The sequence below is a fragment of the Clupea harengus genome, chromosome 17, assembly GCF_900700415.2.
Source record: "Clupea harengus chromosome 17, Ch_v2.0.2, whole genome shotgun sequence".
In the NCBI taxonomy this organism is placed as follows: Eukaryota; Metazoa; Chordata; class Actinopteri; order Clupeiformes; family Clupeidae; genus Clupea; species Clupea harengus.
In genome coordinates this window covers 12,020,264-12,042,611 of record NC_045168.1, presented here as the reverse complement: position 1 = coordinate 12,042,611, position 22,348 = coordinate 12,020,264, and the positions used below count along the sequence as shown (strand labels likewise).

General features: G+C 44.9%; 1 protein-coding gene across 6 annotated transcripts in view; it reads right to left on the bottom strand.

Annotated features, from left to right (window-relative positions):
* Positions 1–22,348, bottom strand: part of mpp7a (membrane palmitoylated protein 7a) — a 131,056-nt gene that overhangs the window by 100,890 nt on the left and 7,818 nt on the right. For 4 of the 6 annotated variants that reach the window (XM_031583914.2, XM_031583917.2, XM_031583918.2 and 1 more), the window contains exon 2: positions 1,366–1,435. The exons of 1 other annotated variant lie outside the window; for it this stretch is intronic. The gene's annotated coding sequence lies outside the window, so the exon portion shown is untranslated. Of the gene's footprint in view, positions 1–1,365; positions 1,436–19,632; positions 20,978–22,348 lie in introns of those variants that run through there. One more of the 6 variants, XM_031583915.2, reaches the window with a different exon arrangement.

The window sequence follows — 22,348 nt, the reverse complement described above, 5'->3', positions numbered from 1 at the left end:
AAAGCAGATGCCTTGCTCAAAGAGGGACAGGTCAGGGTACATCGGATGTTTTAGCGAGTTGATCATGGGGGGGGGGGGGGGGGCGGTTCTGTCTGGATCAGACCTGGTTATTGGCCATGCGGCAGACACTGGGTGTCCAGGCTGTTTTAGCGAGTTGATCATGGGGGGGGTTCTGTGTCTGGATCAGACCTGGTTATAGGCCATGCAGCAGACACTGGGTGTTCAGGCCAGGCACAGTTGCCTTGGAGACAATAAACATTACCTTATCTCATCACCGAGAGACACTAAGCAGCTTGAGACCAGACGGACAGACGGCCGAAGGACATCCTCTCCACATCATCTTTTAGTTTTCATTCTCTCATCTCTCTCTCTCTCGCTCTCTCTCTCCTTCCTCTGAATAGCTTCAATCTTGCCTTTGTTTCCAGGGGCTTCAGACTTAATTTAAAATCTATTTTTCTATCCTTGCCTCCCTCTCTTATACACGTGCACACACACTCAAACATCCTCCCTAGAGAGAGAGACAGACAGATAGAGAGATAGACAGATAGAGAGAAAGAAAGAGAGAGGGAGAGTGTAGCGAAGGGAGAGCAGTCAACCCGCCCGGACTTGAACCCGGGTCTACAGGGTGCCAAAGATGGTGCAAACAAGGTGCATGAACCTCATTTGAAACCAGCTAATCCCTGATTAACAGACGTAACGCACAGAGCCATATTACAGAAGTAATACATAGGATCTTGCCCAAGTGGGTTGGGCAACTTTATCTACTAAGGGTACTGCATCACTGAAGATTTTCAGACCAACCAATTAGTTATAGTCTTCAAAGGAATGGCAAGGTGCACCAGGTGCACTCTGGGTAGTTTGGAAAGAACACCTGCAGCAACCACAAGCCCTTTGTAGAGGACACGGCGCCTCCCTAACCTTCACATTCACTATAGGGAAACAAAGATAGTCCGCTTCCGTTTTCATTGCCATACTGGCATGGCATATTGCATGTCCACTTTATAATCTACAACTTTTTGCTAAATATTACTGTTCTGTATTTACTATAATACTTACTATAATATTATCTACCTTAAATCCAAAATAACAATTTTGTGTTTCTCGTTATGTTATTTCTTGTTTTAAATCTATGGAGGTTGCTTGCACGCATGCACACAAACACCCCCCCCCACACACACACACACACACACACACACATACACCACATGTCTGGTAAAACCTGTTCCCTCTGTTAAACAATCCCACACTAGGAGAAAGAAGAGGAAGCCATGAACATGAATAGGGGAACACACAAAAACACACACACACACACACACACACACACACACACACACACACACACACACACACACACACAATACTGACCAGTTTAAACCTGAAACTCTGGTTCCATTAACGGCTGCTGCAATTCATGTCTCTCCAGCAACACACACACCTGGAATGAGAGAGAGCAAAAGAAGTTGAGCAAGGGGAAGTCTACTTTCAGGTCCACTTCACATTTACGAACATTTTATAAACAAGCAAATAATAGTTAACACAGCGAGACCTCATAAATCTTTCCACATATAAACACAAGACACTGGTTTTCAGTACAAAAAAAACACAAATTTGCCTAGGTATATGTAGTTCTCTGCTATGAACACTAGATGGCGAAGCAGCAAAGCATTTCAACCAGAACCGGACATCACACGTTATGAGATAAAATATCTCATGAAACAATTCAGTAGGAAGGTAGTATCAAGGTTGTGTGTGATAGACAATGAGGACGAAAAAGACAAGTGTGTGTGTGTATGTGTTTCTTCCTAAACCTCTCCCTTCTAAATGGGAGGGAATTCAAGTTTTATCAGTGCATTCCACTACATTCCCACACACACCTGCATTTTTGTGCAGCAGTTCTGGTATCCAGGGTCACTGCTGTGGCTGACGGAAACAATACCCTTTCACATTCGCACAAACACACACACCCCTTTTACATTCACACAAACACAGGGACACTCAACTGCATTAAATGGACATTCAGGAAAATAAATAACTTTGTCATTTTCTCTCTGTCTTTCTCTCCCTTACCCTCTCTCTCGCGCTCTCTCACACACACACACACACACACACACACACAGAGTTGAGGGCTTTTACATGAGAACAGAGCTAAACCAGGGCAGATTTGATCTTATCCACTCTCATGTAGATGAACCATCTCATGAAACATTCTTTCCCCCTCTCTCTCTCCCCACACTGGCATCATGTCTGTAAGTCAGGTGCTGAAGTGAAGGTTGAACTGTGCTGACCCTTGACCCCGTGCTGACTGGATCACTTCACAGCAGAGCTACACACCACCTGCCTCTGCATTCTCTCACTTAACTTCAAATGGGCACCAAAAAGGGTGTGTACACTCACACACACACACACACACACACACACACACACACACACACACACACACACACACACACACACACACATTCACACACACACACACACACACACACACACTTAACCTTTTCACATCTGTACATCAGAATAGATGCACTTTTCACATGTGCGTGTTGGTGAAAGTGTATGTGTTCTGCATTACTTGCCCCTCTCTCTGTAGAGCATGTGTTGTAAGCCATTATAACATCTATAATTCACACAGACTACTCTGAAGCCTATCTCTTGACAGGATCCTGATGTTGGGCAGTAAAGCATACATACAAACACAGACACACTTTTGCCCTCTCTGGAAGAGAGAGAAGTGTTCTCTCAGAGCCAAGTACTCTAAATACAGTAGATTTAAGCACACTCCCGAATCGTGGCCGCGCACACACACACACACACACACACACACACACACACACACACCACACACTCTCTCTCTCTCTGTAGCTCGTCCTTCTGTCCCCCAAGTCTGCATTTGTCTTTTTATTAGTGCTGTCAGTTTAACGCGTTATTAACGGCGTTAACGCAAACCCATTTTAACGCCGTACATTTTTTTTATCGCGAGATTAACGCAAGATTCTTTTTTTTTTTGGCCTTGCAAACTTGCTAACGTTACGGTTTGAGTGAATGGTGAGCGCGATACGGCGAAATGGATGATAAAAAGCTTCTGAATGGAAAGTTTACTTTTAAAAGTTGTGTTGTGCAAAAGAAGCGAGCTTCACTGTTGTCTGAAAATGTCAACAGGCAGCTGGCTGAAAGCAAAGCAGTAGTAGGCTTACCTTTTATTGGTAACCTAACTGTTACGGTTTATTGTTTCTGAAATAAGAGGCCTGACTGCTATGTTCCCAGCAAACTTGAAAAAAAGAAAATATTAAGCCATGGTTTAACTGCACTATAGGCTGAGTCCTTGTTTACCTGAAATGTGCACTTTATAATTTTATTTTGTACCGCCCTATTTGGCAATGTTGGTTTTCAATCAAATAAAACATTTGCATAAAGCAAGCCAATCCACTTTTCCATGTTGATAAGGGCATTAAAATAAAAATAAAATGATGGAAAAAAGAAATAAATGAAGGGACATTTAGAATAGAAAAAAAATTGCGATTAATCGCAATTCATTTTGAGTTAACTATGACATAAATGCGATTAATCGCGATATTTTAATCGTTTGACAGCACTACTTTTTATCTCTGCCTTTCCCCTCTATATGCCTTTCCCCTCTCTCTTCTCTGTCTCCTGAAAGCTGATAAGCCAGTCCTGGCGCTCTGTGGGGACTGGTAAGACTAGGGGGGAGTGAGGGGTCAACTCAGGTCATTGTCTCCAATTACACACACACACACACACACACACACACACACACACACACACACACACACACACACACACACACACACACACACACACACACACACACCTGAAAAGAGCAAGCAGAGCATTTTGCCGTGTGTATGTTTGTTTCTGGGTGTGTGCATGAGAATCCTTCCATGCACTAATGCCAGAGCAACAAAGGCTATACAAGATGTCATGCCAAAGATGACATCTTTTCCACCGTAATAAAAAAAAAAAAAGCCCAAAGATTTTGCACATTCTTGGATAATGAACTTTCCATTCTGAATCTTTCTGGGAGCGATGTGATGGAAATGGGAGGGATTCTGAGAAGGATGATGACAAGACACCAGAGAGCTTAACACTGCACTTACAAAGATCAAATATTTGTGTCTTTTAGATTAGACTCTCCCTAGGGGGAGAGGAGAAAGTGTGTGTGAGTGAAAGAGAGACAGATAGAAAGATAGAGCAAGAGAAACACTAAGAGTGTGTGAGAGAGAAAGACGAGAACGAGAGAGAGAAAGAGCAAGAGAATGAGAGATATCAAACTATGGAGAGAGAGAGAGAGAGAGAGAGAGAGGGAGGGAGAGAGAGAGAGGGAGAGAGGGAGGGAGAGAGAGAGAGGGAGAGAGGGAGAAAGGCCTCCTGTTTAATCCACTCACTAAGCAGCTTAAGGCTGGAAAACCAACAATGCCACTGGGCCACATTTGGGCACGGGAGCAGACCCAACATCAACACGCAGCGCTAATTACTGACAGCAATTCTCACAGTGGCCAACTCTCCCCTCAACACACAGACGCAATTTCCTCTGTCCACTCTTTTTTCCCCTCCCTTTGGCATCCGTCTCTCATTCCTTAGAGGCACTGTTTCTTCATACCATCTCTTTCATTCTCTCTTTTGGCCTTTCCCTCCTCCTCCTCCTCCTCCTCCTCCTCTCTTTTCCATTCCTTCGCTTCCTCTTTCCACTCCTCTGCTGGTTTCCTTCTGTTGACGTCTTCCCCTCTCTCTCCTCCATCTCTCTCTGTCTCTCTCTGGCTGATGTGAAGCTGGCAGCAGTGGCCTTCTCCATTTCTCCTGTCCCATTCACACTCTCTCAGCTCTCCTGACCACAGGTGCACTGTTACTCAACACAGCATGTCTCTGCAGGCCCTATGCCCGAACATGCACACACACACACAGACACACACACACACACACACACACACACACACACACACACACACACACAGACACACACAAACACACAGAGACACACACCGTGGTCCACACACACAGAGACACACACAAACACACAGAGACACACAGAGACACACACACACACCGTGGTCCACACCCACAGACACACACACCGTGGTCCACAACCACAGACACACACACACACCGTGGTCCACACACACACAGAGAGACACACATACACACACAGCCACCACATCTTCACAAGGCCGTCTATTAGACACTCAGACAGCACCTCTCTAGGCAGGTGACACTGATGGCCTATGATTCACACTCACCCCCCCTCTGAAACACTTTAAGAACTTCCTCCTTTAACAAAAACGCCAAAGAAACGTCACACACGGCCATCAGATGACTTACCGCGCACCCATTCACACTCCACACAAAGGCCCTGCACCGCAGCGACCAGACCAGACCAGACGAGCCCCACTCTCCCACTCATTTCCTGTCCTGGCTATTCACTAATGCCATGGGGCCCCTGAGGGCCGGTCTAAATCACCTGAGAGTGCTGGGGGTGGGGGGTGGGGGGTGGGGGGGTTGGCATTCCCAAAGCAGCCTCGCGGGTACGGAGGCAGAGAGGGGCCTTTGGGCATCCTGCTTTAAATCTACTAGGGGCCCCAACTTAGACGGAGTGGGAACAATGTGGCTATAAGAGGATCTGATCTGAAAGAAATGTGTTGAGCACATAAATTCACACACATCGCCACACACATACACACATACAAACACACACAGCCACACACATACACACGTACAAACACACACACACAGCCACACACATACACAGGGACCCTGTGCAGAGGGAAATCCACGGCGAAGTCCGCGGCAAACAACGGCAAGCTTTGTGTTGGTGAGCTGACGGCTAAAGAACGAGCTCTTATTTATCCACAGACTTGCCGTTTTATCAATGGAGAAGACGCAGGGAGGAGGACAGACAGTTTCTGCCAGGGTCTCTGGCATTTGTCAGGGGTCAAAGTGCAAAGCTGACTAATGACCCAGACAGGAACAGGATGGAATGGACTACCCTGTGTCCTAGAGGTCACTACCACACACTACCAAAGTATAAAAACCTGCTTTAAAAGTGATGTGTATGTATGTGTGTATGTTTCTGTCAAGCAAAGTGAGAACAAGTTCTGTGTGTGTGCGTGTCCATATTTTTTGTTAGAGAAGTTGAAATCTGCTTTGTTTTCTCTGAGAGAGACTTTGACTGTTTCATATGTGACCTCTCTGGTTTTAGGAAATCCCTGTAGACATCAGCAACTTGCAACAGCAACAATCTGAGCTAACTCAAAGTATCCTCTCTACCTTACACACACACACCATTGAAATACTCAAACAATGAGCATATGCATCTCAAGTACAATGGAGATATTCCTCAACGTGCTGATCCAATCCTGACACACCTGTCATTCAGGCAGCGAGAGTGTGTGCATAAGTGTGTGTGAGTGAGTGTTTGTAGATATGTGTGTGTACATGTGTCTTGCGGAGCAGTGTGCTGGGGTATGTGTGTATTAAGTGTGTATAAGTGAGCAGTGTGCTGGGGTATGTGTGTATTAAGTGTGTGTATAAGTGAGCAGTGTGTGTGTGAGTGTGTGTGTGAGTGTGTGTAGACATGTGTGTGTACATGTGTCTTGCGGAGCAGTGTGTTGGGGTATGCGTGTATTAAGTGTGTATAAGTGAGCAGTGTGTGTGTGTGAGTGTGTGTTTGTAGATATGTGTGTGTACATGATGTGTCTTGCGGAGCAGTGTGCTGGGGTATGCGTGTATTAAGTGTGTATAAGTGAGCAGTGTGCTGCAGACTGACCTGACGATCTGTAACCTGACACAGCTTAACTGGCCTCACTGAATGGACAGACACACGAGAAGACTGTCTATGCCAAAACCACACACACACACACACACACACACACACACACACACACACACACACACACACACACACACACACACACACACACACACACACACACACACACACACACACACACACACACACACACACACACACACACACTAGAATAGTACACTTTCATCCACGGATCTACAACTAAAAAGCAAACAGCGCATGGGCATGTTTACACACCCATAGCAAAATATTTTACACACACACACACCCCACACTATAAAGGACTACACTCAACACACACACTATAAAGGACCACACACACACACACACACACACACACACACACACACACACACACACACACACACACACACACACACACAGCACTCATGCATGAGTTATCTATCAGAAATCACATACCACTGGAGAGCACACACACCACTAAATCCAGAGGGGAAAGAGCTGCAATACAGAGACACAAATTAACTATCTCGTTTAATACACACATAAGAACACTTTAAACCTCACACACACTAACACAAACACACATAAGAACACTTTAAACCTCACACACACTAACACAAACACACATAGTAAGAACACTTTTAACCTCACACACTAACACACATAGTAAGAACACTTTTAACCTCACACACACCACCACAAACACACATAGTAAGAACACTTTTAACCTCACACACACACTAACACAAACACACATAGTAAGAACACTTTTAACCTCACACACACTAACACAAACACACATAGTAAGAACACTTTTAACCTCACACACACTAACACAAACACACATAGTAGGAACACTTCCTGACTATATACACAGCCATGAATCTACTAAAAGGCTCAAGAATTAGAGACAGAATTAAAGAGGGATCACTGAAGGTGAAGACTAATGGAATTAAGAAATACACACATACACACAGTGACAGAGAGAGGACTGATTGGGCTTGCTACCTAGGTCTACCTCTCCCCTATTAGCAACATAGATGACTGGAAAAAACCCTGGGTACGGTTCACTCTCTCTCACACACACGCACACGCACAGACAGCCCTCCATATGGACTAGTAACAAAGCACAATTCAGCAGTCACCTGCACCTGTGTTTCAAAGGGTGCTTGTGTGTGTGTGGGTGTGTGTGTGCACGCACGCACGCATAAACACACACACACACACAGACAGAGACGGGAAAACACTTTGACATTGACCTTGAGGACACCAAGTGCTGCTTCAACAGATTGCGCTGTCGAAATGAATAAGAGGGGGAGTGTGTGTGGTGTGTGTGTGTGTGAGAGAGAGAGAGAGAGAGAGAGAGTTGTACGCCATACTGGACAGGACAAGGTAAGGTGTGAGAATGATTGATTATAAGAGAAACAACGAGGGAGCAAGAGAGAACTAGAATGGAAACCGAGTAACCCCGAGAGCAGGAGAGAGGGGGGGGGGGGGGGGCCGGGGGCCAGGATTAGACTGCATGTTCTTGAGTGGCATTAGAACACGGGCCAACTCCCCACACCGGCCTCAGCAGAGCCCAGAGAACCTCATTACACACTCACCCCGCCTGGATTACAGGTGCTCTCTGCCCGTTCACTCATATTAGCTTTCCACTGAATGGGCCGGGCCAAGTTATGCACACACACTCACACACAAATATACATCACACACACACACACCTGTGTGTACATAAGACATGCGTACATAAGGCACACATACATGAGTGTGTGGATAGCACCCACATACACGTACATATGAGTACTGACCTAGGGTTAGCACACACACACACACACACACACACACACACACACACACACACACACACACACACACACACACACACACACACACACACACACACACACACACACACACACACACACACACACACACACACACATACACTATTCTTCAGGTAAATCCAGTTGGCTGTAGTCCAGAGCACTGCGGTTTATGTCAGGTTACACTTAGGCTGTCCTCATCGCCATTCATTCATTTAACAGATCTGTGAAAGCAATGGATGAGTTTGTGTTGGAACAAGACCTGGAATAGTGAGAGGTAGAGAGAGGTAGAGAGAGGTAGAGAGAGATAGAGCAATCGCAGGAGAACAGAGAGTGGAGATGTGTGCTTTGGTGTCAGGTTTTTGTGCATTCGTGTGCATGTGTGAGAGAGAGAGAGAGAGAGAGAGAGAGAGAACAAGAGAGAGAGAGAGAGAGAGAGAGAGCGAGAGAGAGACAGAACAAGAGAGAGAGAGCGAGAGAAATGGCACTCCCCTAGTTGTTGCAGATTGCCTTGTGTTTGTGTGTTTCTTCTAGCTGCTGAATTCCAGCTGAAGGGGCATGATGAGGCAGGCCGGCTGCTGCAACCAGATCTCTGAGATCAGTGATGTAGACTCCAGGAGATTCATCCAGCACTGCTCATGTAACACACAGGCCCAAACACACACACAACTGCTCCACTATATATCCAACCACTCCTCACAACACACCCCTACACACACACACACACACGCTGAGCTTTGCCAGTCGGCTCGCTCACTGCGCCCCAGATGGTATTTGACGGCGTGGAAAGTTGGATCATGATGCGCACTTAAGAGCCCTGCCTTCTCTCTCATTTGGCTAAAATAAGCTCATGCTGCCTTCACCTCTACATGCACCTTCACACAGACAGCAACCATCACACACACACACACACACACACACACACACACACTGGCCATCACCCAATACCAGTCAAATACCTCTGACTGCCTGTAGTAAACCAAACAGGACTGTGTACAAATATCCATGTATAGGTCATGGAGTCACATACCTATAAGGTAAGTGCAGGGAAAAGTAATGAGAAATGCTGTTTGGTTTTCTCAAGACATGAAATGACTTCATGACTGCAGCCTTAAAGGACTGCACATGCTGCTGAAGGTGCAGTTTCTGGGGACAGATCAAACTCTTAAGCCTGGTAAGGGTAACGATGGTGACTATGGCCATTTGTAATCTTTAAACTGTTTTGCAAGTGAGGCAGAGAAGCTGCCAGAACCTGTAGGTAGAGCTTCCTCTCAAATACTCTGTGTGTGTGTGTGTGTGTGTGTGTGTGTGTGTGTGTGAGACAGAGTTGGGACCGGTTGCCTGGAAACCCCCCAGACCTTCCTACAAGAGTCAAATCACACTCAGAGACACCAAAAATCCCACCAAAAGTCCCAGTGGAAATAGCTGTCTGTGAGAGGGACTTTTTGGGACCGTCCTAATTTGTGTTGTGTTTGAAGGTAAACAATGATCCATCGTTCAGCTGGGGAACTAATGGGACTTGATAAGAGGAACACTTTGAAGCTCCAAAGGGCCCTTTGTGCCGTCTCAGGCCTTTGTACACCATGAAGGATGCTGGGAGTGTAGTGGGGACTGGGTCTGGGCGTGGGTGTCTATGAATGCAATGACTGGCCTGTCTTATTTAAAGAGTGTTTGTGTGTACGTGTGTGTGTGAAGTCTAGGAGCAATGACCAGCCGTTTTGAATGAATCATTTTGAATGAATGTATGTGTGCTTGTGCGTGTGTGTGTGTTTTCGCTGTATGACTGTGCTCCAGGCACTATAATGAAGGCCATTGTATCTGAACCCCAAACACTACCACAGTACTGCACTCCAACTGCACCCCAAGCACCACTCCCCCTGACCCCAATCTGCCAGCAAGCACCACACACACACACACACACACACACACACACACACACACACACACACACACACACACACACACACACACACACAACTGCTCCACCTCTTCCTCCCCTCCTCTGCAGATCCCTCTCTCCTCTCCCTCTTTTCACATCACTCTCTTATTTTAATGACTCTATTCTCAGTGGCTTCACTTGCTCCCCAATATACAGGAAGCGAAAGATGGAGAGAGAGGGAACCGCTTCCATTGGTTTGAGTCCAGATAAGTTCACTGCTGACTTTGTTTGCGTGTGTATGTGTTTGCGTGTGTCTGTGTGTGTGTGTGTGTGTGTGTGTGTGAGACGTTAGGGCAGAGCAATATAAGTTTCACCTCGGTCTGCCTCCAGCCATCTGACTGCATTTGAAAACCGTGGCCAATAGATTATTAAAAATAAACTTGGTTTATGCCCTGTGCTAAGCAGGATGTAAGGTTGCCACATTCAGCCTCACTGTCTCTAAGGGGCATCACCGAGGGGGGATATAGGGGCTGGGTCTACCACTAGCAGAGCTACCATCTTATATCATAATGGTTTAAACTCAAGTCCATGTGCACTCTTCAAAGTGGCTACGTATTTAAGTCACACTATGGTCTTTATGGTCTGACAGCTATGGTGACAATAGACGCTCCAAGAGAAAATGTCTTCCATGTGGTCTTCCATAATGTATGACTAAACTTCCTTTACTTTCCCCCTTGCAGTGTCAAGAGGAGCTGGACTTAGGAATGCAAGGCATGCTTAGCCAGACCACTTAACCAATGAGACACTCACTGGTCAGCCAGGCCACTTAACCAATGAGACACTCACTGGTCAGCTTATTGATAGCTCACTGGAAAGCTTATTGATACCTCACTGGACATCTTATCGGAGGCTCAGTGGTCATCTAATAAGAATCCCATTGGCCAGCTATACAGAAGGACATTGATCAGACAATAAGCTGATTAGTGAGTTAAGGCTCATTGGCCTACTTGACAAATACTTATTTGTGACACCAATGGGACGTACCAGGTGTGTTACTGGACATGGGACAGAGGTGCCTGCAGAGGCTGTGTACAGCTAAGCCAAGAGCCTTAACTTAGTAGGGGTCCTGAATGACAGGACTCAAGACAGGACTCAGTACTAAGTACTAAATATGGAGCCTTGTTCTACAGTGTGTGTTAGCTTCTTTGACACTCATTCTGTTTCTATGAACATGGTAGCATACTGGGGCAGAAATCCTGCTTGCCTTTTTGCAACAGTTCTGTGGCGGGGACGGGGCCGGGGAGGTAAAACCTTCATTTGCTGAAGTGGGTGAGAGAGGCTGTTAGCTGACATGTAGGTTTGAACGAGCTCAGTGGTGAAGTTTCAACACGAGTCACATGAGGCTGGAATTCATAAAGCCGAGATGCCTTACGTGTTAAAGCAGGGGCCTGAAATGAGTGAATCCAGGGCTTAAAGTCAGACAAGGGTGAGATGCAAAGCCTCTTCTCTGCAGATGGAGGTGCTCTAGTTTTCAGCTTTTCTGAGACTAAATTTCACACCCTCAGCAAGGCGAAATAAAGAGGCCCCTTTCTTTCTCAAACACACACACACACACACATACACAAACACACATCTATTAGACACAGCTCATTTAGTAGGTGCATTTTTTTAATCCTTTGTGAGGGCCAGATTCATGAGAAAGAAAAATGGTTTTAGAGTAACAGTCAATTTAATTAGAGACCTTTTTACCTTACTGCAATCTGGCTAATCTCTAAAAGCATGACTATGCAAATTCACTTCACAGAAGTTCATGCAATGTCAGGAGAGATTTCCTTGGGCAAACTGACTGACTTGTAGTAGCATACTGGCTAGGGTGCATCAAAATACACAGTTCCAGCATATTGATCTGTCTGGGTGCTCAAAGTGTTACCATCCATGCAAAAACAATAAATGCAAAATATTTTTGCGATATGTGGTGTTCTAGAGGTGGAACGGCACATTAGCTTTTACCCATTGGGGGAGCCATGATAAAGCAGACAATTTTCGATATCGTTCTCTGGTGCCACTTTGGGCTTTGGTTTCAATGTTTGTTTTCAAGAAGAACTAGAATATGCATGTCCTGAAGGAAATACCAGTGAAAAAAATTCAAAATTTAAGAAAAAAGGCCCATTTTCATATTTTTTACATGCTGTGTTCCACCTCTAAATCTCAATTCATTTTCCCAAAACTTTGCAAAAGTCATTTTTATGTGTGTCCGAACAAAATGCAACCTCAGACGGGTTGATATGTTGAGATTTAATTTTTGCATTGCAATTTGATGCACCCTAATACTGGCATATATGTTTAGAAGTACACAGCCACAAACGCACAAGACACGGGGTAGAGAGAAAGTACCTTTAGTTGTGAGACGTTCGTTCTACATGCACTGTCTCCATCACTGTCTTGGGCTTTAGTTATACTCGGTTGCGGACGCACGCCCGGACAGTTGGGGACACCACAGACGCATAATGGTTCTTATCATACTTTCTAGAGTGTACTTGAAGCCCGCTTACTAAGGGGACATTCTAAAACGCTGAACGTGAAAAGGCTCAACACGGCTTAATGTTAATACTCAGGATTTTGGTGTGAGTGTAAGTGTGTAAGTATAAGTGACCAAGAGAAATTTGGTCATCAGTGATCACTGTTTTGGAACATTAACCATGAAAAGGCTTATCGTGGATTACAATGTCCCCTTGGTAGGTTTCCCTGTAGCGATGTGGCTGCGTGCCCAAGACTGCGTGGTCAAGAATAATTGGAGGGTAAACGGATGTCTCCAGAGAGCCGTGGGTACATCTTCTGATGACGACACTGACGTCACTCTGACCCTAGCAGACACTTGGGCAAAGAATAATACTAACCTTACACTCACACACACACACACAGCACTTATCCAGTCAACATCTTACTTTCTACACCCAAGCTATTCCCTGATGTTAAGGGCTCACTCACTACCATTATCTAATAAATATTTCATCTAGACATGCACACATGCACTCACGTGTGTGCATACACTCCCAAATACACAGACCCATGATCACACACACACACACACACATGCACTCACGTGTGTGCATACACTCCCAAATACACAGACCCATGATCACACACACACACACACATGCACTCACGTGTGTACAAACACTCCCAAATACATAGATCCATGATCACACACAGGGGTGGACAGTTACCAAGTACATTTACTTGAGTGCTGCACTTTTTTCTGCATTCATTATTTTGGAAACGTATGACTTTTACTGCACTACATTTCAAAGACAAATATTGTACTTCTGACTCCACTACATTCCTATGAAGGTTCACATTACTTGTTTCTTTGAAGTATAGCTTTGAAGTCAGCGGATGAATTTCCTTTTTTTTCTGAAATGCGATAGGCTATACGCTGTGTTCATTAGTGGAGAAAAAAAAACAAAAATCACTCCCATGATGTCAGTCAAGTTCAAAGTGCTTGCTGTATTTTTTTTTGCACAGTTCAATATGAACTTGGCAGTGGAAACGATGGATGCAGCAGATCTGCTAGATTTCTCACCAGTACTTAGATCTGAAATCCATGTTTGAGATTTTTTAAATGTAAAAGGATTCATATTGTTTTAAATGTTTGCTCTGTTTACCGCGAACAAACTTGATCACGGCCCACAACCATTTGTCCAACCTGAGAAAGCATGTCGAGGTACATATGTAAACATTTATTCTAGATAAACATTTTAAACTAAGTTGTCTGTGCTTATAGTAGTTGCAGTTCTTTTATGGTATGGTTTTACGGATTTGCCCATCAAATTGTCGTATGGGGACTGGGTCCTGTGTGAATCCACTGCTGGCGCAGTCAGCTAGCAAAAATGGCTAAAAGTTAATTTTACTGACTCCGTCCTTTCAGAAATATATGCTTTAATCTTGTCAGATAAACACAATACTATTAGAAGGGATGGGTACCCGAAACCTGGTAATAAACAGGCCTCAAGGCTGTAGTATTGATTGAAGGCCGTAGTATTGATGAGCTCTGATGTTACCGTTAACATACTTTTTATTACCACGCTGCAGCATCTCCCCCAAGTACACATTTGACTGAACAAGTTTCACTTGTATTGAAGTAATATTTAACCAGGAGTATATATACTTTGGCAGTAAGTAAAGGAGTTGTGTACTTTGTCCAGCTCTGGTCACCCACTTGACAGCACCGCACACAGGGGGACGGTCTCTCCCTGTATGACTAGCTTTGCCTGGGACACTGTACAACCAGTACTGAACAACCTCAGCCATGTCTTCTTCATACAATTCACTGAGTTTGTGTGTGTGTGTCTGTGTGTCTGTGTGTGTGTGTGTGTGTGTGTGTGTGTGTGTGTGTGTGTGTGTGTGTGTGTGAGTAGTGGTTGGGGTGGGGGTGGGGGGGGTGCTCTTGTGGTGAAAAATGTACTGTAGCAAAAAAAAGAGGGTAAAGTCTGAAATTGACACTAACAACTGATGTGTACAACGCTACGCACGCACAAGAATAATCTGTTTCGGGGAAAAAGCTACACTGGTCAGAAAACAAACAACTTAACCAGTACAGTCTCAAAGCAGAACAAAATGTTTCCACACAGTTAACACAAAACAAGTCAATGCAGCTTTCGTTACTTTCAAAGTTCTATAGCAGGGCGCCACTTAGATCCATCTAAGCTCTTAAAAGGTGCTGTACACAAGATATTTGGACAAATATCAAGAACACCGATATGATGAGGCCGATACCAATATGGACCGATAAGTGTCAAAGGGGTCTGGTAGTGGCAGATACATCGGATCAGATACAAACATACTGTATCTGTCCATCGGCAAAACTTATATATCTGCTATCTCTACCTTGAACCACTAATTACACTCATGGGCATGTCTCATCCTCACACCCTCCTAACACAGGTGAGGTAAATATGTCAAGATCAGTTTAGACATGCTTAAAGACCCTCCGGTTCCAAAGAATGCAAAAGATTTCTCTACATGTTTTCAGTCATTTGCAGACATTGTAAAATACCTCTTCACCATTCTCATCACCTGTTGTGTGTACCATACAAGAAACGCTGGACCACCGGGAGTTGAACTGTCAAAGTCCTGCTATGTACTGGGATTTAAGTGGTCAGCTGTACCGGCAGGGATTAGGCTATGTGGAGTCCCCCGGAAGAAAGGTTCTGAAGTTATCCATTATCAACTCGACTGCATTTAGAGCTTTGGCAGCCTTTCAGAGATCAGAGGCCTCCGGTGCAGAAATCCACAACATTAAACACATCATCTTAATGACGTACGAGTGACGATCATTTTAGATATCAGATTACATTTAACGGCAAGTGCGCAGAGAAGGAGAAAGAGGTGGGTGGAAGTGAGAGAGCGCATGCGAGAAAGAGAGAGAGAGAGAGATGTATTTGCTGTGCAGTAAAATCCCAAGATTACAACCTAAGAGATGAGCTATTGCTGGAAACTGAAATCCATCGTTGTCAAGGAAGCGCAAGCCTGACCCTACAATGGAGTGTAAACAAAAGGGCTGCAGAAAGGAGCTTAGGTGTCCTTCCTCCTGCCTGTCCTCAAAAGGTCCGTAGGTGTCCTTCCTCCTGCCCGTCCTCAAAAGGTCTGTAGGTGTCCTTCCCCCTGCCTGTCCTCAAAAGGTCTGTAGGTGTCCTTCCTCCTGCCTGTCCTCAAAAGGTCTGTAAGTGGCCTTCCTTTAGCGAAACCACTTTAGTGCATGAGAGTTTGTTTTTTAACTGTGCTTTAGTGACCTGACCTCCATTTCCCCCTGGAGGGACACAATAACAGTTAGCTCCAGGTGAATGCCTCGCCCGTGTTGTAACAGTGAACACAAATGGCAGTAATATGATGCCTGAGTGCTCGTCTCCAAAACCACAAAGCGCAAAGCAAGAGGAAGTGGGCATGCTCAAATCTTTCATTATTTTTCAATCATTCCGTTTCGTTTCAGGTTTTCCTTTTGTTTCTGTCCTTTGACATGAGCGATGGCTGCTTTGTGCTCGCCGCATTCACTGTAACTTGATCAAGTGTGACCCCTCCAGGCTACCATAGCAAGTCTTGCTTTTCTTCCATGGTAGTATTCCAGGCTGTGAGCGATTCTAGATTTGGGTAAGTGACACTTCATGCACGCACCCGGGGACACAACACCTCTCCTTATTTAAAAACAGGCACACACAGAAACAAGTATTTGCACACACAAATGTGTACACACACACACACACTCTCCCTCTCTCTCTCTCTCTCTTATACGCATATACACGTTGGTATGCCCTGTATGGTGTCTAGCACAAATTGTGGTTCTTGTACAGGAGGAACTAAACGTTCCAAAGAGTCCAGTGGCATCGGATGCATGTCTGGCCCTCAGCTGCACACGGTCAGCACACAGAGACCGCAGAGGCCTCCGTGTTCTGGAAGGGGCTCATGGAGAGGACCCCGTCATGTCTGAGGGCATGGCCAAGCAGGGCCTGCTCAAAAAGAGCTGTGTTCCACACGGACAATGGCACTCTGTTCACAAACTTCCAGGCCACAGTGACAATTTTATGTAATCTCTCTTTTCCTCTCCTCGGTGTTCAATCATCCTCCGTTTATATTATGCAAGCAAATGCTTCGCATTTTTGATACGCATCTTTTTGATGCTAGTAATTTCTCTCTGTCCCTGTGTTCTAGCAATTATAATTTGTGCACGCGCGCACACACACACACACACACACACACACACACACACACACACACACACACACACACACACACACACACACACACACACACACACACACACTCACAAAGACACATACACACACAACTAGTTAATTATATTACAGGCCAGTGACTGTGGGCACCCCTTTAGAAAGGGGGCAATGGCAGAATGGTTGGCATTGTCCAACTGCAGAATGACTGACTCATAGGAAACAGTGGGGAGAAAGAGGGAGCGAGAGAAGAGAAGAAAAATGGGGACAGAGAGAATGTGGGGTCCAGAGCGAGACAGAGCGAGACGGTGAAAGAGAGACAGTCATTTGTTCAAATGTAAACCAGCGGGTGAGAGGCAGAGAGCTCGAGGGAAGAGCTAGATGGATTTATGTGTCCACAACCAGAGGACTGCTCCAGCTGGGCCAAACAAACCAGGCAAAACACCTAAAGGGACTGTGCACCTGTCCCCAAGGTCTGCCATTTAAATACACCTACACAGGTGCTGATTCATATACACGCACACAAACAAACTGACCTCAAATGACATCATTACAGTTTAATCCAAAACAACTAACGTCTCGCCAAAAAGAACCTGCAGTTACCCTCAAGGCAGAGGAGCCTAGTATTCCAAACCATGCCCTCCGGAATATAGGCTTACACACACACACACACACACACACACACACACACACACACACACACACACGCACACACACAATAGGCAGGGCCAACATACAAGCTTTTTATATAAAATCAGACACACACACACACACACACACACACAAACAAGGCTGGGCCCATATACAAACCTTTCCCAGACACACACACACACACACACACAGACACACACGGTAGCCCCACATGCTAATACTACATTAGACATATATGTGAGCCACAGCAGTTCCCCTCCCTACATCTGCTTTGGCTATTTCTGCCTGCCTGTAATTGTCCCGACAGCAGCCTCAGTTTGGAGATCACTAGGAGGCATTCATAAACACTTACAGTCTGTCATTAGTGGCGAGCGGAATGATAACGCTCTGATACAAGGTCACTGAAGAACACACGCGCACACTAGGGATGGGCATAATTAATCGACGATCGATTAATTGATCATTAAGAATTTCCTCGATGAAATAATTTTTTCATCGATTAAAACTAATGCATGTTCTGTTGCGTAGTGTGCGTGTAATTTATTTATTTTAGTGCTGTCAAAGTTAACGCGTTATTCTATGAGATTACTGTGGCGGAGATTAATGCAATCAAATATTTGAACGCAGTTAACGCAACTTTGTTTACTTCCGGTGCGCGTTGACCCGTGGCACGAAACCGCCCCTTGTCTGCAGTCAGTTAGATAGAAGAGACCGAGACGGTAGTTGAAGATGGAGAGAGCTGAGGGATTGTTGGGCGGAAAGTTTCTGTTTAAGAGGCAAAATGACAGAACAATCGACAAAACTAAAGTTGTATGTAGCATTTGTCAAGCTGAATGTAGCTATCACAGAAGCAGCTCATCTTTAAGTTATCACCTTAATGCAAAGCACCCGACAGAAAGCAGTCCCAGGTTAGATGGTCGCCAACCCACACTCCACGACTTCTCTAGGAAATTAACTAGACCAGTCCGTGAAAAGGTTACCAACGCTGTAGCAGTTTAGGTTGCGGGTGACTGTCGGCCCATCAACATAGTTGAAGACGGTGGGCTGACTGAGGTGATTCGAATTGCTTCAGCGGACAATTCTTACGATTTACCGTCGAGGGGCACCATTGTGTCTCGCATACATTCCTTGGCTGATGGCGAGAGAGCACGAACAAAATACAATTAAACAACAGTGTCTAAAATAATGAATGAAGTGATTACTCGTTAATTTATAAGATTTAGTCTTTGAAAGAAAACAAACTTTTAATCACGATGAATCTAGATGAATGCATTTCAAAATGTGAGATTAATTAGTTAGAGAGAAAAAAAAACGAAGGTCAGTTGTGTTTATGAGCACCGGCTTCTAGCTGTCGGCTCCGCTGCTTAAGAGTACAGCAGCGCATATTTTCAAGTGTAACCATTGAACGGATCCCGTTTAACTGCCACAAGAGTTGTCCATCTTGTAAGTTTAACTGCCACAAGAGTTGTTCATCTTGTAATAAATATCTCAATGAGGAAACACGCTGTGTTTTTTCTATTTTCACTGCATTTTAATATAGCCTATAAATAGTGAATTTTAATATAAAAATATTAATGATTAATCGAAAATCGATCGTTAATTCTCCCGACGATCGATTAAGACAATTTAATCGAATGCCCATCCCTAGCGCACACACACACACACAATATAAACAGAATACAGTATGCATACAAACCCCCTCATTACACACAAACACGCAAACATACAGACTCTCACACACAAAAACATCATAAATAAGGTCACACTCACAAACACACTAAGTCTGCCAGAAGAGTGTCAGTCTCTTTGCGTGGCATGAGTCGGGGACATTTTTTCCATTTGCCGTCGACAGGGTCTTAAATTACAGTCACAGCGCCGAGCCCTTGTGGCCTGGGTACTCCTCCTGTGGGTTGAACCCACAACAGTGCCGACTCACTGTTTACTCTGAGCAGCAGTGTCATTCCACAACCTTCAGTCTGCAAGGGGGGGATGGAAACTGGAGCATGGTGGAGGATGGCACGGAATGGCTGACAATGGACCAGGAAGAAGCATCCATCTATGGGGATTCATACTCCTGACACACGTCTCTGAGGGGAGTGCGTGTGTGTGTGCGTCTGTCTGTGTGTGTGTGTTTGGCCCCCAAGTAATTAAAGAGAAAGGGTGGAGAGCTATGAGACTGTCCCAGAGGTTTTGCTTTACCCAGAGGTTTTGCTTCAGCCAGTTGTGTGGACTGCGGACTTGTGTTGATTGGCTGGGATTGTTTATGGTTCGGTCCGAGACACTATGTTTGTTTCACATCCACAGAGCCAGGGCTGGTTCTCTGAGCGCAAACATTAAACAGAGAGCTAAAGGACCGTGAGGGGCAATTTGTTGAATGTGAAAAAAAGGTTATGGACTCCACCTTTAACAAACACACATAATATGTTCAATAACAAACACTTAAAACCATGAACACACACACAGGTCACTCTGCTCCCAGCTGAGCACTTGACCCCATCCATGAGAAAGTGGTCACATTTTTGCGTTGGAGGGTGAAACTGCTCTATTATTTCCTCATGAGAAAACTTACATGCACAAACTGTCTGTAACAAACACACACATACACAAAACACAAACACACACACACTCCCCCCTCACAAAACAGTTACCCATACAAAGAAAATTAGAATTGAGCAGTGAATGTGGATCTGAAACAAGAACTCTGCATTTTAGTGTGTGTGTGTGTGTGTGTGTGTACATTCTGGGCCACAATGCCACAATGAGGACATTATCAGATGGTGCGCACGCTCACACACACACACTCACTATGTTAAACACAGGCACACACAGTCCACAGAAAACCCCTCAGAGTGCCACTGAAAAGAAGCACTGAGGCCCATAGAAGAAGTGAGAGATTCGAAGGATAAGAGAGGAAAAAAAGAAAAAGAAAAGGAACTTTCCTCCTCAGCACAATCCTAAGAGCTGAACGCATCCATCCACTCACCACTCCTCCTCTTCTCTTCCCTCGTTCCTCTCCTTTCTGTCGTCTCTCTCTAATTAGTGCTTACACAGGGAGGCAGCAGCACATGCGTCACACACACACACACACACACACACACACACACACACACACACACACACACACACACACACACACACACTGCCTCTCCCCCTCACACACACGGAAACTAGGTTTAGCTGGGCAAACGGAACAGCGGAGCTGACAGGTGTTTACAGGAGGATAGCACACACGGGTACCGGCCTGATAAAACAGCCGGCTGTGTAAACCTACCGCATACTCAGTACACAAACACACTCTCACACACACACACACACACTCAAATATCTGTTACTCTAACTTCGATCAGATAAGCCAAGCTTAATCAATGCAAATGAGCAGTCAGAGGATCATCCATCCTCATGCACATCTATATTGCAAACACTTATTACGGCTCGTAGTATGTCAGGGTCTCTCGCTCCATCTATGTCAAAGGTCACCATCCATGTACTGAATACAGTAAGCAGGCAATACAAATGTATATGAGAAATAACTACAATCAGTCACAAAAATTAACATTGTTATACAAATTTTAAATACATATTGAATGTACAATTTTGAACACGAACACACACACACACACACACACACACACACACACACACACACACACACACACACACACACACACACACACACACACACACACACACACACACACACACACACACACACACACACACACACACACACACACAATTCTGAAGGCCTTCTAATGCTTTCTTCCCCCTCACACTTTTACTCCCCCCAAAAAAGTTTATGATGACTCCAGTTCCTTTTGAAACTCCCTACAGTTCTCAACCTTGACGATCGATTCCTGAGGATTTCTGTTCACGCTTTTGAATTTGCTACCATCTCATCATGGTCTTGGGTTTTGTAATGTTCTGTAGGTTTACTCAGACATGCTAAAAGCCACATCAAAACCGTGCGGTCCACACAGGCATGATTGACCACTTTTTCACATGTCAAACGCAAATGAAGACACACGCTTTCAGAGCCCAGAGGTATTTATGGACGCATGCAATCCAAAATAACTAACAGCAGCACACTGATTTACAACAAGTGGCATTACTGTGTCATGTAACGTTGGCTTCGGTTGGCATTAGTTGGCATTAGGGCACCACACTGGCAGCCACAGGGACTTGTAAGGGAGCTCACCTGGCACAGAACAACACAGAAACCCGCTCTCATCTTTGCTGTATGTAATGTTTTATTTATTTAATGCTTGCCACTTTTAGTTCTCCATACTTTGTATCGCTGAAATGGGTAAAGGAGAAGTGGGACTTGTGTTTTAAACCGCATCCATGTCTAAAAATAGAATCATAACCATGCCTTCTTATTTTAGGATCGCCTCCCTCCCACCCACACTCCCAGTCCTGAGAAGGCTAAATAATTTACGGGAGCCATCCATGGAAAGGCATCATTTATAAACCAGCCGGAGGATAAACG